We start from the raw sequence: 19,231 nt of genomic DNA, 5'->3' as shown, positions 1-19,231 counted from the left end.
CCGCTCTTGATCTCTTCATTGAAAACTGTCGGCGAGACATTAGTCGTCTCAATTTCTCTGCCCCCCTCACTCACTCTAACCTGTCCCCCTCTGAACTTGAGGCACTCCGTTCTCTCAGGTCTAACCCCGACATGGTCATCAAACCTGCAGACAAGGGTGGTGCTGTTGTTGTATGGCATACCGACCTCTACCTTGCAGAAGCTCAACGCCAACTCACAGACACCTCTTCCTACCTCCCTCTGGACCATGACCCCACCACCGAACATCAAGCCACCGTCCAAAGGACTGTCACTGACCTTATCTCCTCTGGAGATCTTCCCTCTACAGCTTCCAACCTCATAGTCCCGCAACCCCGGACAGCCCGCTTCTACCTCCTTCCCAAAATCCACAAACGGGACTGTCCCGGCAGACCCATTGTGTCAGCCTGCTCCTGCCCCACTGAACTTATTTCTTCCTATCTAGACTCTATCTTTTCTCCGCTGGTCCAGTCTCTTCCCACCTACATCCGTGACTCTTCTGACGCCCTACGTCATTTTGACAATTTCCAGTTTCCTGGTCCCAACCGCCTCCTCTTCACTATGGACGTCCAATCGCTCTACACCTCCATCCCCCACCAGGATGGTTTGAGGGCTCTCCGCTTCTTCCTGGAACTGAGGCCCAACCAGTCCCCATCCACCAACACCCTCCTCCGCCTGGCTGAACTTGTTCTCACATTGAACAACTTCTCCTTCAACTCCATGCATTTCCTTCAAGTAAAAGGTGTCGCTATGGGTACCCGCATGGGTCCTAGTTATGCCTGTCTTTTTGTGGGATATGTCGAGCATTCTTTGTTCCAGTCCTACTCAGGCCCCCTCCCCCAACTCTTTTTCCGGTACATTGATGACTGTATCGGTGCCGTTTCCTGCTCCCGCCCCGAACTAGAAAACTTTATCAACTTTGCTTCCATATTGTCCAACTTGTCCTCACTTTTCATCCCACCAGCCTCCATATCCAAAGGATCATCCTCCGCCATTTTCGCCACCTCCAGCGTGATGCCACTACCAGTCGCACCTTACCCTCCCTTCCCCTGTCAGCATTCCGAAGGGATCGTTCCCTCCGCGACACCCTGGTCCACTCCTCCATTACTCCCATCACCTCGTCCCCGTCCCAGGGCACCTTCCCTTGCAATCGCAGGAGGTGTAATACCTGCCCATTTACCTCCTCTCTCCTCACTATCCCAGGCCCCAAACACTCCTTTCAGGTGAAGCAGCGATTTACTTGTACTTCTTTCAATGTAGTATACTGTATTTGCTGCTCACAGTGTGGTCACCTCTACATTGGGGAGACCAAGCGCAGACTGGGTGACCGCTTTGCGGAACATCTCCGCTCAGTCCGCAAGCAGGACCCTGAGCTTCCGGTTGCTTGCCATTTCAACACTCCCCCCTGCTCTCATGCTCACATCTCTGTCCTGGGATTGCTGCAGTGTTCCAGTGAACATCAATGCAAGCTCGAGGAACAGCATCTCATCTACCGATTAGGCACACTACAGCCTGCCGGACTGAACATTGAGTTCAATAATTTCAGAGCATGACAGCCCCCCACTTTACTTTCATTTTTAGTCATTTTTAGTTATTTTTTCTTCCTTTTTTTTAAAATTCCTTTTTACATTTTTTACAATCTTTTTTTGCATTTATTTCATTTCATCTTAGTTTGTTCAGTTTGCTTACCCACTGTTTTTTTCAGGTTGTTTTTCTTCAGGTTTGCACTTGCTGCTGTTCAATATTCTGTGTATTCACACCTAATCTGTACTAATGCTTTGTCTTTCAACACACCATTAACATATTGTTTGCCTTTGCTCCGTGACCTTTTGGTCAGCTATGTGGCCTGGTCCAATCTGCACCTTCTCCTTTGTTATCTCTTGCCCCACCCCCACCTCACTTGTTTATAATCTGTGACTTTTCTAATATTTGTCAGTTCCGAAGAAGGGTCGCTGACCCGAAACGTTAACTCTGCTTCTCTTTCCACAGATGCTGCCAGCCCTGCTGAGTGGTTCCAGCATTTCTTGTTTTTATAACTCTATGCTACTTTGGCTCTGCTAATTGCTGATAATTATCTTATGATGTCCTGTGGATTTGCATCTGTTGTCTGTGCTGAAATATTAATGTTGAAAATGTTGTGAAGCAGAGGCAGCCACTCCACAGGACCCACCTTTTACTGGTATTCATTCGGTCCAATTTTAACCACAAATTATCTACCCTTCCCTCATCCTGAATTTATCGACCCCCGCAATATGGTGCAATTGCAGGCACACACAGTCCTCTTTAACCATGTCTGTCTGCTGAATAGGACAGGAAAGGGGCCTTTCAGCCCCTATATGCAATCCATTAACACAAAGTGTTGTTGAAGAAAACGTAGTCATATTTAAGAGGGAATTAAAGGAAAAATGTAAAGGAAAGAACCAGGATTGGGATTACAGCTGTCACTGGCACAGGACAATGGGCCGCATGGCTTCCCCTTCTGCACTGTGAACCCGACCACACTGGGATTCCATGCAGTAGCCCACTCAGGAAAGTATTGGCTCAACTGCATTGTCTCCTAGTGAGAGGTCAGAGCTTTCAGAAAAGGGACAAAGAACAAAATATAGCACCAGAACCACTCACAACCTCATCCACATAATGACTTGTAAAGTGCTGACACAACAGCCAACTTGTACACAAAAGATGCCACAAACAGCACTGGGAAAATCTGTTTCATTGCTGGTGCTGACCATGGGAAAACAAATGGCCGGGACACACTGTTCGTCTTCAATTAGTACCAAGGGATATTCTAAACCCACTTGAGGTAGCTACACAGGGACCTCCATTTAATGTCTCATTCAAAAGATGCAGCACTTCCGACAGTGCAGCATTCCTTCAGTGCTGCCCCTTGGACTATGCAGCTTTCCCTCAGTACTGCTCCTCCAACAGTGCAGCGCTCTCTCAGTACTGAGCCTCTGACAGTGCAGCGCTCCCTCAGTACTGCTCCTCCAACAGTGCAGCGCTCTCTCAGTACTGACCCTCCGACAGTGCAGCGCTCCCTCAGTACTGCTCCTCCAACAGTGCAGCGCTCTCTCAGTACTGAGCCTCTGACAGTGCAGCGCTCTCTCAGTACTGAGCCTCTGACAGTGCAGCGCTCTCTCAGTACTGAGCCTCTGACAGTGCAGCGCTCTCTCAGTACTGAGCCTCTGACAGTGCAGCGCTCTCTCAGTACTGAGCCTCTGACAGTGCAGCGCTCTCTCAGTACTGAGCCTCTGACAGTGCAGCGCTCTCTCAGTACTGAGCCTCTGACAGTGCAGCGCTCTCTCAGTACTGAGCCTCTGACAGTGCAGCGCTCTCTCAGTACTGAGCCTCTGACAGTGCAGCGCTCTCTCAGTACTGAGCCTCTGACAGTGCAGCGCTCTCTCAGTACTGAGCCTCTGACAGTGCAGCGCTCTCTCAGTACTGAGCCTCTGACAGTGCAGCGCTCTCTCAGTACTGAGCCTCTGACAGTGCAGCGCTCTCTCAGTACTGAGCCTCTGACAGTGCAGCGCTCTCTCAGTACTGAGCCTCTGACAGTGCAGCGCTCTCTCAGTACTGAGCCTCTGACAGTGCAGCGCTCTCTCAGTACTGAGCCTCTGACAGTGCAGCGCTCTCTCAGTACTGAGCCTCTGACAGTGCAGCGCTCTCTCAGTACTGAGCCTCTGACAGTGCAGCGCTCTCTCAGTACTGAGCCTCTGACAGTGCAGCGCTCTCTCAGTACTGAGCCTCTGACAGTGCAGCGCTCTCTCAGTACTGAGCCTCTGACAGTGCAGCGCTCTCTCAGTACTGAGCCTCTGACAGTGCAGCGCTCTCTCAGTACTGAGCCTCTGACAGTGCAGCGCTCTCTCAGTACTGAGCCTCTGACAGTGCAGCGCTCTCTCAGTACTGAGCCTCTGACAGTGCAGCGCTCTCTCAGTACTGAGCCTCTGACAGTGCAGCGCTCTCTCAGTACTGAGCCTCTGACAGTGCAGCGCTCTCTCAGTACTGAGCCTCTGACAGTGCAGCGCTCTCTCAGTACTGAGCCTCTGACAGTGCAGCGCTCTCTCAGTACTGAGCCTCTGACAGTGCAGCGCTCTCTCAGTACTGAGCCTCTGACAGTGCAGCGCTCTCTCAGTACTGAGCCTCTGACAGTGCAGCGCTCTCTCAGTACTGAGCCTCTGACAGTGCAGCGCTCTCTCAGTACTGAGCCTCTGACAGTGCAGCGCTCTCTCAGTACTGAGCCTCTGACAGTGCAGCGCTCTCTCAGTACTGAGCCTCTGACAGTGCAGCGCTCTCTCAGTACTGAGCCTCTGACAGTGCAGCGCTCTCTCAGTACTGAGCCTCTGACAGTGCAGCGCTCTCTCAGTACTGAGCCTCTGACAGTGCAGCGCTCTCTCAGTACTGAGCCTCTGACAGTGCAGCGCTCTCTCAGTACTGGCTCTCTAACAGTGCAGCGCTCCCTCAGTACTGAGCCTCTGACAGTGCAGCGCTCTCTCAGTAGTGGCTCTCTAACAGTGCAGCGCTCCCTCAGTACTGAGCCTCTGACAGTGCAGCGCTCTCTCAGTACTGGCTCTCTAACAGTGCAGCGCTCCCTCAGTACTGAGCCTCTAACAGTGCAGCGCTCCCTCAGTACTGCTCCTCCAACAGTGCAGCACTGACTCAGCACACCCTCTCTGACAGTGTAGCATTCATTCAGTACTGACCCTCGGACTGTGCAGCGCTCTCTCAGTACTGACCCTCCAACAATGCAAAATTCCCTCAGTACACCCCCTCCGACTGTGCAGCATTCCCTCAGTACTCCCCCTCCCACAGTGCAGCACTCCCTCAGTACTGCCCATCTGACAGTGCAGCGCTCTCTCAGTACTGAGCCTCTTGACACTGCAGCACTCCATCAGTACTGACCCTTTGACCGTGCACCGCTCTCTCAGTACTGGCTCTCTAACAGTGCAGCGCTCTCTCAGTACTGAGCCTCTGACAGTGCAGCGCTCTCTCAGTACTGAGCCTCTGACAGTGCAGCACTCTCTCAGTACTGGCTCTCTAACAGTGCAGCGCTCTCTCAGTACTGAGCCTCTGACAGTGCAGCGCTCTCTCAGTACTGGCTCTCTAACAGTGCAGCGCTCTCTCAGTACTGCCCATCTGACAGTGCAGCGCTCTCTCAGTACTGAGCCTCTTGACACTGCAGCACTCCATCAGTACTGACCCTTTGACCGTGCACCGCTCTGTCAGTACTGGCTCTCTAACAGTGCAGCGCTCTCTCAGTACTGAGCCTCTGACAGTGCAGCGCTCTCTCAGTACTGAGCCTCTGACAGTGCAGCACTCTCTCAGTACTGGCTCTCTAACAGTGCAGCGCTCTCTCAGTACTGAGCCTCTGACAGTGCAGCGCTCTCTCAGTACTGGCTCTCTAACAGTGCAGCGCTCTCTCAGTACTGCCCATCTGACAGTGCAGCGCTCTCTCAGTACTGAGCCTCTTGACACTGCAGCACTCCATCAGTACTGACCCTTTGACCGTGCACCGCTCTGTCAGTACTGGCTCTCTAACAGTGCAGCGCTCTCTCAGTACTGAGCCTCTGACAGTGCAGCACTCTCTCAGTACTGAGCCTCTGACAGTGCAGCGCTCTCTCAGTACTGGCTCTCTAACAGTGCAGCGCTCTCTCAGTACTGAGCCTCTGACAGTGCAGCGCTCTCTCAGTACTGACCCTCTTGACACTGCAGCGCTCCATCAGTACTGACCCTCTGACTGTGCACCGCTCTGTCAGTACTGGCTCTCTAACAGTGCAGTGCTCTCTCAATACTGAGCCTCTGACAGTGCAGCACTCCTTCAGTACCACCCCCCCCCCCCCCCCCCCGGCAGTGCAGCGCTCCATCAGTACTGACCCTCTGACAGTGCAGCACTCACTTAGTACTGATGCTCCAAAAGTACAGTGCTTTCTCGGTACGCACCAGAGTGCCAACCTAGATTTTGAGCTCAGACCCTGCAGTGGAAGATAAGAATAGGAGTCCATCACTCAGCCCTAATGCCAGTTCCAGTATTTAATTAGATCATGCCTGATCTGTACCACAACTCTACCCACCAGGGGCACTTTACAGATACTTAGCCACACAGTCACATGAAAACTGAAATAAGGAAAGAACATATAGGGCCTGAGTACATAATGTTGTCCCTAGGCCCTAAGTTCTGGAATTCTCTTCCTAAATCTCTCGATCTATCTCTCTTTCCTCCTTTAAGACTTTCTTTAAAACCTACCTCTTTGACTAAGCTTTTGGTCATCTCTTATATCTGTTTATGTGGCTCAGCATCATATTTGGTTTGGTAATGCTCCTGTGAAGCACCTTGGGACATTTTACTATGTTAAAGGTACTATATAAATATAAGTTGTTGTAGTTGCTGATCAAAGCTCTCGCTTGTGTTCAGAACTGGAGCACACTCATTTGCTTAGACATGGCGTCACACAGGCAGCCCGGTGGGATTCTCTGTCTGTGATTTGTGTTTGAGCGAACAATGCTACAAATAGTGATACCAGTGCAAATGACTCCACTCCAGTCAATCCCTGATAACACTGTTCAAGACCCAGAACATCCCCAAAACTTTCGAATCTATGCTCACTGCACCCAGTCCTGGGAACTGAGGAGTTTTTTTTATTCGTTCATGGGATGTGGGCGTCGCTGGCCAGGCCAGCATTTATTGCCCATCCCTAGTTGCCCTTGAGAAGGTGGTGGTGAGCTGCCCTCTTGAACCGATGCAGTCCATGTGGTGTAGGTACACCCACAGTGCTGTTAGGAAGGGAATTTCAGGATTTTGACCCAGCGACAGTGAAGGAACGGAGATATAGTTCCAAGTCAGGATGGAGTGTGACTTGGAGTGGAACTTGTAAGTGATGGTGTTCCCATGCGTCAGCTGCCCTTGTCATTCCAGTTCAAGGGTTGGCAACCAACAACTCCGGTCTTATTTGTGGCTCCCATTTAATGGTGTTTATATTACCATTTGCAACATTTAGTGTTCAATGTTTCTGCTGCTATCGGGCTATTTTACAACTGCGTTTTGAAACGGAAAAATGAGTAGTATTTTAGAGAACTTATTCTTTCTTGCATGCGTGTGCAATTCAATCCATTCCAGCAGCTAAAGGGAGCCTTTTGATCAGTTCTTATCATCATTGCGATAATTAATCCAAGATCTGGTTTAACTGTAATCCAGTTTTGCTTGGGCTCCTTGATGCCATAATCAGTCAAATGCTGCCTTGATGTCAAGGGCAGTCAGTCTCACCTTACCTTTGGAGTTCAGCTCTTTTGTCCAAGTTTGGACCAAGTCTGTGATGAGGTCAGTGAGCAGGTTATTGCTGAGCAGGTGCCACTTGATAGCACTATCGACGACCCTTTCCATCACTTTGTTACCGATTAAGAGTAGACTGATAGGGCAGTAATTAGCCGGGTTGGATTTGTCCTGTTTCTTGTGCACAGGACATACTGAGGCAATTTTCCACATGGCCGGGTAGATGCCAGTATTGTAGCTGTACTAGAACAGCTTGGCTAGGGGTGTGGCTAGTCTTCAGTACTATTGCTGGAATGTTGTCAGGGCCCATAGCCTTTGCAGTATCCAGTGCCTTAAGCCGTTTCTTGATATCACATAAGTGAATCAGATTGGCTGAAGATTGGCATCTATGATGCTGGGGACATCAGGAGGAGGCCAAGATGGATCATCCACTCGGCACTTCTGGCTGAAGATTGTTGCAAATGCTTCAGCCTTTTCTTTTGCACTGATGTGCTGGGCTCCCCCATCATTGAGGATGGGGATATTTGTGGAGAGCCTCCTCCTCCTGTTAGTTGTTTAATTGTCCACCACCATTCACAACTGGACGTGGCAGGACTGTAGAGCTTAGATCTGATCCATTGTTTGTGGGATCGCTTAGCCCTATCTATCGCATACTACTTCTGGTGTTTAGCATGCAAGTAGTCCTGGGTTGTAGCTTCACCAGGCTGACAACTCATTTTTAGGTATGCCTGGTGCCGCTCAGACGGCAAGCTCTACAATCTATCAAGGTTGAAATCAAAGACAAAAACACATCACGTCCTGATCAGAGAATTTCTCTACACTGATGATCCTGCATTAGTAGCTCACATGGAAACGCAACTGCAAAGGCTCATGGACTCTCCCATGTCTGTAACTTGTTCTCTATGACTACAAGCATCAAGAAAACCATGGTCATGGGACAAGGTGTTGCATCTCCACCCCTGATCACACTAAATAACACCCCACTGGAAGTGGTTTGCAAATTCTGCTACCTTAGGTCCACGGTGACAGACAATCTGTCCCTTGAAGCAGTGCTCAATACATGTATAGGGAAAGTAGCTACCACCTCTGGCTGACTTGTGAAACGCTCATGGAATAACACCAAGCTGACCCTAAGTACCAAGCTGATGGTTTATAAGGCCTGTGTTCTCAGCACCTTGCTATATGACTGTGAAACATGGGCAACTTACAGCTACCAGGAAAAGTAGGTCAATACTTTACAACTTCACTGTCTGCGGTGCATTATCCTGGCAGGACAAAATCACAAATGTGGCAGAGCTCCCAAGTGTGTTGGCACTAATCAAACAGAGGCAACTTCGGTGGATCGGACATGTCTGCAGGATGGAAGACGGTCGCATAGCCAAGGACCTTCTGTATGGTGAAGTAACCAGGGCCAGACGACCAGTGGGAGGCCCAAAACTCCGCTTCAAGGATGCTTGCAAGCATGACATGAGGACATATAAATAGTAAAAGGGTGGTGAAAGGAGGAGTGTGGCTGATTAGGGACCAAAAAGGGGATTTACACATGTAGGCAGTGGGCATAGCTGAGGTATTAAAAGAATACTTTGCATCTGTCTTTACCAAGGAAGAAGATGCAACCCAGGCAATTTTGAAAGAGGAGGTAAGTCAGACACTAGAAGGGTTTAAAATTGATAAAGACCAAGTATTAGATAGGCTGTCTGTACTTAAAATGGATAAAGCATCAGGACCAGAGATGAGAGGCATCCAAGGATACAGAGGGAAGTGAGGGTGGAAATCGCAGAGGCACTGGCTGTAATTTTTCAGTTTTCCTTAGACTCAGGGGTGTTGCCAGAGGACTGGAGAATTGCAAACGTTACACCCTTGTTCAAAAGAGGGTGTAAAGATAAGCCTAGCAATTACAGGCCAGTCAGTTTAACTTCAGTGTTGGGAAAACTTCTAGCCATCAACAAAGGTGCACCAAGAGAAGACACCCCACCTAAATGGATTGTTTGCTGCGTGTCCACTATCTTTCATAGATGGAAGGATACCAACCAATATTGATGTGGGTCTGGAGTCACATGTAGGGCCAGACCAGATAAGGACAGCAGATTTCCTTCCCTAAAGGACATTAGTGAACCAGATGGATTTTTATAACAATTGACAATGGTTTCATGGTCACCATTAGGCTATCTTTTAATTCCCAATTTATTAATTGAAATCAAATTTCACCATCTGCCATGGTGGGATTTGATCCTCTATCCCCAGAGTATTTGCCTCAGTTACTAGTCTAGTGACATTGCCACGAAACCACCATCTTTTAATTTCTGGTGTTTAGGTCAATACCAGGTGTTCTGTCTTGTTTTATTCTTACTTTACTTGTTTGTTTGATAGAATTGAGTAGCTTTCTAGGCCATTTCAGAAGGCAGTTCAGAGTCAACCATGTTTCTGTCAGTCTGAAGTCATGTGTAAGGATAGTAGATCTCTTCCCCTGAAGAGAAATTAGTAAACCAGATGGATTTTTAGGAGAATCTGATAGCTTCATGATCATTATTAATTAACTAGCATTTTATTCCAGATTTATTAATTGAACTTAAATGCCCAAAGCTACCATAGTGGGATTTGAATTTATGACTCCAGAGTAGTGATCTGGGCATCTGGATTACTAGTCCAGTAACTTTACCACTGTGCTACCATCCCCTTAATTATAGCAGTATATGCTTTTATTGTACTAGTGTTGATTATAAGAAATAGGAGCAGGAGTAGGCCATACCGCCTCTCGAATCTGCTCTGACATTCAATACGATCATGGCTGATCTTCTGCCTCAATTCCAATTTCCTGCCCACTCCCCATATTCCTTGATACCCGGAGAGACCAAAAATCTGTCGATCTCAGCCTTAAATATACTCAATGATGGAACATCCACAACCCTCTGGGTGAAGAGATTCTCCTCATCTCAGTCCTTATCCTGAGACTGTGCCTCTGTGTTCTAGATTCCCCCAGTCAGAGGAAACAACCTCTCAGTGTCTACCCTGTCCAGCCCCTTCAGAATCTTAGCGTCATAGAGTTACACAGCACAGAAACAGGCCCTTCGGCCCATCGTGTCTGTGCCGACCATCAAGCACCTAACTATTCTAATCCCATTTTCCAGCACTTGGCCCACAGCCTTGTATGCTATGGCGTTTCAAGTGCTCATCTAAATACTTCTTAAATGTTGTGAGGGTTCCTGCCTCGACCACCTCTTCAGGCAGTGCGTTCCAGATTCCAACCACCCTCTGGGTGAAAAACATTTTCCTCAAATCCCCTCTAAACCTCCTGCCCCTTACCTTAAATCTATGCCCCCTGGTTATTGACCCCTCCACTAAGGGAAAAAGTTTATTCCTATCTAACCTATCAATGCCCTTCATAATTTTGTATACCTCATGACCCCCTCAGCCTTCTCTGCTCTAAGGAAAACAACCCTAGCCTTTTCAGTCTTTCTTCATAGCTGAAATGCTCCAGCCCAGGCAACATCCTGCTGAATCTCCTCTGCACCCTCTCCAGGGCAATCACATCTTTCCTATAGTGTGGCGACCAGAACTGTACACAGTACTCCAGCTGTGGCCGAACTAGCTTTTTATACAGCTCTATCATAACCTCCCTGCTCTTATATTCTATGCCTCGGCTAATAAAGGCAAGAATCCCATATGCCTTCCTAACCACCTTATCTACCTGTACTGCTGCCTTCAGTGATCTATGGACAAGTACACCAAGGTCCCTCTGAACTTCTGTACTTCCTAGGGTCCTACCATCCATTGTATATTCCCTTGTCTTCTTAGTCCTCCCAAATGCATCACCTCACACTTCTCATGATTAAATTCCATTTGCCACTGCTCCGCCCATCTTACCAGCCCATCTATATCGTCGTGTAATCTAAGGCTTTCCTCCTCACTATTTACGACACCACCAATTTTTGTGTCATCTGCGAACTTACTTCTCATACCTCCTATATTCACGTCTAAATCATTAATATATGGTTCAATGAGATCACCTCATACTTCTAAACTCTAGAGAACATAGGCCCAATTTACTCAGCCTCTCATCATAGGACAACCCTCTCATCCCAAGAACCAATCCATTAAACATTAGCTGTACTGCCTCCAATGTAAGTATATCCTTCCTTAAATATAAAAACCAAAACTGCACACAATACCCCAGGTGTGGTCTCACCAAAGCCCTGTACAATTGCAGCAAGCCTTCCTTTTTCTAGTACTTCAATCCCTAACATGCCATTTGCCTTCCTAATTGCTTGCTGTACTCGCATGCTAACTTTGTGTTCCTTGTACGAGTACACCTAATTCTTAACATCAGTATTTAGAAGTTTCACTAAAAATATTCTGCTTTTTTATTCCTACTGCCAATGTGAATAACCTCACACTTTGCCACATGATACTGCATCTGCCACCTTTTTTTGCCCACTTACTGAACCTGTCTATATCTCTTTGCAGCCTCTTTGTGTTCTCCTCACAGCTTATATTTCCCATCTAACTTTGTATCGTCAGCAAACGTAGATACAGTACTCTCAGTTTCTTCATCTAAGTGATTAATATAGATTATAAATAGCTGAGGCCCCAGCACTGATTCTTGCAGTACTCCACTAGTTACAGCCTGGCAACTTGAAAATGCCCCATTTATCCCTACTGTCTACTTCCTGTTCGTTAACCAATCCTCCACCTATGCTATTATATTACCCCCAATTACTTGAGCATTTATCATGCATATTAACCTTTTGTGTGGCGCCTTATCGAATGCCTTTGGGAAATCCAAGTATACTACACCCACTGGCTCCCTTTTATCTGCCCGATTAGTTACATCCTCAGGTACATCATATAATCAGCACTGGTACATATATAATCAGTTTACTTAATAAGATTCAATGCCCTAGACTCCCCACCCAGCGGAAAAAGTTTCTCCTTATTTCCCCTATCTGTTCCACTTAGTATCCTGAAAACTTTGATCAAATCACCCGTTAACTTTCTAAATTCCTAGTTCCTCATTTGTGTAATTAATCTCTCCCCATAACATAACTCTTGGAGACCATTTATCATTCTGGTAAATGTATACTGACCCCCTCAAAGGCCAATATATACTTCCCACTTGTGGTGATGAGAACTGCTCACAGTACTCTAGGTGCGGTCTCACCCAGGCTTTGTATAGTGTCAAGAAAACCTTATATGCCAAATGGGAAATATTAATTTCATCAGTTGGAAACTTATATTCGGCTTTTAATGGGAAAAATCCAACAGTAACATTTTAAAAACTAACAGCCAAGATGGCCACTGCAATTTATATCTGAAATACCAGGAGATTGAACTAGAGACAGAAAGCCTAACAAAAAGCCCAGCCAGGACAATGGCTTGCTCTAAGTGATTGAATTACATGAAATGGCTTCATTAGCACAACAGTCAAGGCAATCCTCACACATTAACTTTGAAAACCCCCTCCAAGTGTGAATTAGCATCCTGGGGCATGTGGAAACTTGAATCTCATTAGAAAGCTCCAGAAAACTTCATTAAAAACAAAGGGGATTGAGAGAACCATGTGACCATCTGTCCATCTCTGAAGAAACTAGAAGTTTTGCTACACAGACAAGAGACAAGCAGTAACAGAGTGTGCAGCAGCAGAAAGCCTGAATGGTTCCAGGGATGAGGAACTTCAGTTATGAAGATAGATTGGAGAAGTTAGGACTGTTTTTCTTGGAGAAGAGAAGGCTGAGAGGTGAGTTGATAGAGGTATTCAAAATCATGAGGGGTCTGGACAGAGTAGATAGAGAGAAACTGTTCCCACTCATGAAAAGATCGAGAACAAGAGGGCACAGATTTAAAGTATTTAATAAAAGAAGCAAAAGTGACATGAGGAAATACTTTTTCATGCAGAGTTATTTAAGGTCTGGAATGCACTGCCTGAGAATGTGGTGAAGGCAGGTTCAATTGAAGCATTCAAAAGGGAACTAGACAGTTATATAAAAAGGAAGAATGTGCAGGGTTACGGGGAGAAGGCAAGGAAATGGAACTAAGTGAATTGCTCTTTGAGAGCCGGTGCAGACACGATGGGCCGAATGGCCTCCTTCTGCATTGTAACAATTCTGTGATTCCCTTTCTCCTTTTCTCTCTCCCCAGAAAACATCAAATTTGAAAACTGTCTGCATCCAGGGGACCCTCCAAGCCTACAGACTGCTACTGCCAGCGACAAGGGGAAGCGAGCCAACTGCAATTCTGCCTTCAAGCAACCCTAAGCAAAGCAGGCCAACTATATTGCACTTTGACCAGCGAGAACTTCAAGAATACAGCTTCAGCCGAGGACTACTGGATCATCCACTTCACAGACTGTATTTAAGTTCCTTTTATTCTGGACTTTAATCCAACCACCAAATCTATTTTCCCTCCTGTAATCTATTTGTGTGTGTGTGATTTTCGTGTGCGTGTGAGCGTGAATGTGTAGCATTTTTTTAGTATTTTTAAATCAGGATTAGAGTGTTAAGCATAATAAACTTACCTCTTGTTTAAACTCAAGAAAACCTGTCCAATTGGTTCTTTCACAATCCACAGTAAAGGAAAAAGGTAAAACACTCGCAGAGATGATAAGCACAACCATTGTTTAAAAGGAATAAACCCTGTCATGGTCAAATAAGAGGAAGCGGCAAGAAGGGAGCCTGAGACCCCCTCCTCACCTGGCCATAACAATAGCTGAAGCATGATTGCTACCCTCTTGTATTCTAATCCTCTCGATATAAAGGCCAGCATTACATTAGCCTTTTTGATTATTTTCTGTAACTGTTCACGACATTTTAATGATCTATGTACCTGCACCCCCAAGTCTCTTTGGATCTCCATTGTTTCTAGCTTTTCACCATTTAGAAAGTACCCTCTTCTATCCCTTTTAGGTCCAAAGTGTTCCCTACATTAAAATTAATTTGCCAGTTTGCCCCATTCACTTAATCTATTAACATCTGTTTGTAATTTTATGCTTCCATCTACACTGCTTATAATACCGTCTTTGTAGCATCACCAAATTTGGATATGTGGCTTTCCATCCCATAATCCAGTCCCAGACTCCCCAACCAGCGGAAATACTTTCTCTCCATCTACCCCATCTGTTCCATTTAATTGGGGGAATTTTATGCTCTCCCCCATGGCAGGTTTGGAGGTGGGGAGAGCATAAAATCGAGTGGGATGGTGGCGGGTGGGGCTCCCACCACCTTCCTGCCTTGGCCAAAATTTAGTCCGGGACAGAAAGGCCTGTGAACGGGCAATTAATGCACAATTATGGGCCTCATCCCACCACTGCCACAATTAGCCATGCGGCGTGTGGTCTGTCACCGCTCAGGAAGCGTGGCATGAGAAATATTGCGGGCTGCTTCCCAGCTCGGACTCTGGGCAGGTCCTTCGTTAAAAGACACGGTGCCTAAATGAGGGACCTGGCATTGGGAAGGGAGGGGGCCCGCCGAGCGCCACACCCCTGCCTTGCTGCCAACCCTCCTACAACCCCCTCCCCTACGTTCCGTAGCCAGCAAAACCCCTCCCTCCCAGACCCACTTGTGGCCTGGGTTCAATGACACTCCTGGGCCTCGGGTAGTTGCTCCAGCGGCAGCAGTCACCACCTCAGCAGCGGAGCTGCTCAGTGGCAGAGCTGCCGGCCTCTGATTGGCCAGCAGTTCTCCGAGGGCAGGACTTCCAGCTCCAGGGTCCTTGATACCGTGGAAGGCCCGCCGCTCTCCACTTAAGTGCCTGTTTGGCAGTAGATGCGGTGGGCCTTCCAGAGAAGTGGCGACGCAGGGTTCTTAGCATTGTTTTTTCCTGACTTACGGATGTTGAGACTCCCCATTACCAATACAAAATCCTGGCCAACATGTGTGCATCTGTGGATGCTAGGTGAGAATAGAATTGGGCTCAGTTGGGAAGTCCCCTGTATTTAAATAACCTGCTCACTGTCAAGGTTCAAACACTGAATAATGGCAACTATGGAATTGTACCCCAGCAAGGGGGTAGATGGAGAGAAGCTAAATCCACTGTTTGGGAAGTCAAGGACTAGGAGGCAGAGTCTAAAAATTAGAGCCAGACCTTTCAGGAGTGAGATTAGGAAACACTTCTACACACAAAGAGTGGTAGAAGTTTGGAATTCTCTTCTGAAATGGCAATTGATGTTAGATCAGTTGTTCATTTTAAATCTGAGATTGATGAGACTTTTGTTCTCTAAAGGTATTAAGGGATATGGGGCAAAGGCGGGTATATGGAGTTAGGTCGCTGATCAGTCATGATCTCACTGAATGACAGGACAGTATCAACGGGCTAAATGACCTACTGCTGATCCTATGTTCCATTCTACTCAATTTCTCCTCATAGTGAATCTGGTTGCACCCCCTCTAAGGCAAGTATATCCTTCGTTATGTACTGAGTCCAAAACTGTACACAGTATTCCAAAGCCCTATACAATTGCAGCAAGACTTCTTTACTCTTGTACTCCAACATGCCATTTGCCTTCCTAATTGCCTGCTGTACTTGCATGTTAACTTTGTGTTTTGTGTACAAGGTTACCCAAATCCCCCAGAACACCATCATTAATAGTTTCTCACCATTTAAAAATACTGTTTTTCTATTCTTCCTACCAAAATGAATAACCTCATATTTCCCCACATTATACTCCATCTGCCATCTTCTTGCCCACTCACTCAAACTGTCTATATCCTTTCACAGACTCTCAGGGCCAGATTTTCAAAGCCCGCTGAGTGCAGCTACAGAGGCGAATGCTATGTGAAGATAGCATTCATGGAGGTCAGCTCTGGGACCCACCGTTTGTGGAACATGACGCCATTTTAAAGGGAGGCCAGCAGGGGACACAGGTCGGATGCACACTTCTATTTAATTGCCTCATGAGGTCATTAAGGAGCTCATTAACAGACTTGTCAGTATCAGCGAGCAATGTTTGAAGACTGGGAACGGGGAAGACACCATGGCGGGATTACGACAGGGTTGTGAAGACATGAACAGTGTGGAGGGCCATGGGAAGGGCTGATTGAAAAACAGCAGAGGCAGCAAATAAAGCTAAGCTGCTTCAGACGTGCCTTAGTGCAGCTCCTGCTGCAGCTGGAAGAGTTGAATATCTCATTGGTAACTGGCAGGAAACTGGAGAAGGATGTGAGCCCGCTGGCACCACGGAGAACTTGGCGTTGGCAGGGGAAGGCTTGGCGAATGTACAAAGCCAAGCTGAGGGAGGTCAGATGGGAACAGACTACTCGGACATTGGACAGAGCAGCCAGGATGAGCTGTAACAGATGCAACCTCCTGGGCGGCCAGAGGAGCACAGCCAGGGGCTGTAAGGGGAGGAAGGCACTACCAAGACATTGAGTGCACAGCCCAAGAGTTGGCTACCTGCATATGACAGAGTGCCAGTGCTGTAGGAAACTGCACCTATTCAGGCAGATGGTCTCAGACATTAATGGTCTGATCCACATTGAGGCCTTGCGGCCCCCATAGCAATCCCCGACCTGTAGCCGTCAAGGTCTCCGTTGCCCTGAACTTCTATGAAATCAGATTGTTCCAGGGATCAGCTGCGGATGCACGTGGGATCTCGCAGTCGGCATCTCATTGGCCATCAGTCAGGTCATGGATGCCCTTCTTAGGAGGGCAGGGGTCTACACCTATTTTGACACACATGAGCCTGCGCAGACACAGAGGGCATAGGTTTCAGCCTCAATCGCTGGATTATCCCAGGTACAGGGCATCATTCCTTGTGCCCATGTGGCCATCAGGATACCCAGCGAATGGCCAGTGAGATCCACCAACAGGAAGGGCTTCCACTGCCTCGATGTGCAAGTGGTCCACAACCACAACAAGAGCTTCCACTTATGTGTGAGCTTTCTTTCCCGGGAGCTGCCATGACTCCTTCATTCTCTGTCAGTCCAGGCTGGTTCAGTCCTTCACTCCATTCACTCCCTAAAGCGCATGGCTGGATCCAAGGGGATAAGGGAATTCCCTTCAAAGGATGGCTACTGACTCCTATGCAAAAGCCCCAGACAGAGACACTACTGACTCCTGTACAAGAGCCCCAGACAGAGACACTACTGACTCCTGTACAAGAGCCCCAGACAGAGACACTACTGACTCCTGTACAAGAGCCCCAGACAGAGACACTACTGACTCCTGTACAAGAGCCCCAGACAAAGGCACTACTGACTCCTGTACAAGAGCCCCAGACAGAGACACTACTGACATCTTACAAGAGCCCCAGACAGAGACACTACTGACTTCTTACAAGAGCCCCAGACAGAGACACTACTGACTCCTGTACAAGAGCCCCAGACAGAGACACTACTGACTCCTATACAAGAGCCCCAGACAGAGACACTACTGACTCCTGTACAAGAGCCCCAGACAGAGGCACTACTGACTCCTATACAAGAGCCCCAGACAGAGACACTACTGACTCCTGTACAAGAGCCCCAGACAGAGACACTACTGACTCCTGTACAAGAGCCCCAGACAGAGACACTACTGACTCCTGTACAGGAGCCCCAGACAGAGACACTACTGACTCCTGTACAAGAGCCCCAGACAGAGACACTACTGACTCCTGTACAAGAGCCCCAGACAGAGACACTACTGACTCCTGTACAAGAGCCCCAGACAGAGACACTACTGACTCCTGTACAAGAGCCCCAGACAAAGGCACTACTGACTCCTGTACAAGAGCCCCAGACAGAGACACTACTGACATCTTACAAGAGCCCCAGACAGAGACACTACTGACTTCTTACAAGAGCCCCAGACAGAGGCACTACTGACTCCTATACAAGAGCCCCAGACAGAGACACTACTGACTCCTGTACAAGAGCCCCAGACAGAGGCACTACTGACTCCTATACAAGAGCCCCAGACAGAGACACTACTGACTCCTGTACAAGAGCCCCAGACAGAGACACTACTGACTCCTGTACAAGAGCCCCAGACAGAGACACTACTGACTCCAGTACAAGAGCCCCAGACAGAGACACTACTGACTCCTGTACAAGAGCCCCAGACAGAGACACTACTGACTCCTGTACAGGAGCCCCAGACAGAGACACTACTGACTCCTGTACAAGAGCCCCAGACAGAGACACTACTGACTCCTGTACAAGAGCCCCAGACAGAGACACTACTGACTCCTATACAAGAGCCCCAGACAGAGACACTACTGACTCCTGTACAAGAGCCCCAGACAGAGACACTACTGACTCCTGTACAAGAGCCCCAGACAGAGACACTACTGACTCCTGTACAAGAGCCCCAGACAGAGACACTACTGACTCCTATACAAGAGCCCCAGACAGAGACACTACTGACTCCTGTACAAGAGCCCCAGACAGAGACACTACTGACTCCTGTACAAGAGCCCCAGACAGAGACACTACTGACTCCTGTACAAGAGCCCCAGACAGAGACACTACTGACTCCTATAAAAGAGCCCCAGACAGAGACACTACTGACTCCTGTACAAGAGCCACAGACAGAGACACTACTGACTCCTGTACAAGAGCCCCAGACAGAGACACTACTGACTCCTGTACAAGAGCCCCAGACAGAGACACTAATGACTCCTGTACAAGAGCCCCAGACAGAGACACTACTGACTCCTGTACAAGAGCCCCAAAGGCACTACTGACTCCTGTACAAGAGCCCCAGACAGAGACACTACTGACATCTTACAAGAGCCCCAGACAGAGACACTACTGACTTCTTACAAGAGCCCCAGACAGAGGCACTACTGACTCCTATACAAGAGCCCCAGACAGAGACACTACTGACTCCTGTACAAGAGCCCCAGACAGAGGCACTACTGACTCCTGTACAAGAGCCCCAGACAGAGGCACTACTGACTCCTATACAAGAGCCCCAGACAGAGACACTACTGACTCCTGTACAAGAGCCCCAGACAGAGACACTACTGCCTCTGTAC

The 19,231-nt window shown here is 48.0% G+C and overlaps 1 protein-coding gene across 1 annotated transcript in view; it reads right to left on the bottom strand.

Annotated features, from left to right (window-relative positions):
* LOC137353441 (protein cornichon homolog 3) overlaps positions 1 to 19,231 on the bottom strand; it is a 235,295-nt gene that overhangs the window by 182,333 nt on the left and 33,731 nt on the right. The gene's annotated exons all lie outside the window — the stretch shown is intronic.

This window comes from Heterodontus francisci, chromosome 3 (assembly GCF_036365525.1).
Source record: "Heterodontus francisci isolate sHetFra1 chromosome 3, sHetFra1.hap1, whole genome shotgun sequence".
Taxonomy (NCBI): domain Eukaryota; kingdom Metazoa; phylum Chordata; class Chondrichthyes; order Heterodontiformes; family Heterodontidae; genus Heterodontus; species Heterodontus francisci.
Note: the sequence above shows the minus strand (reverse complement) of the source record. Positions and strands in the feature narration are given on the sequence as shown.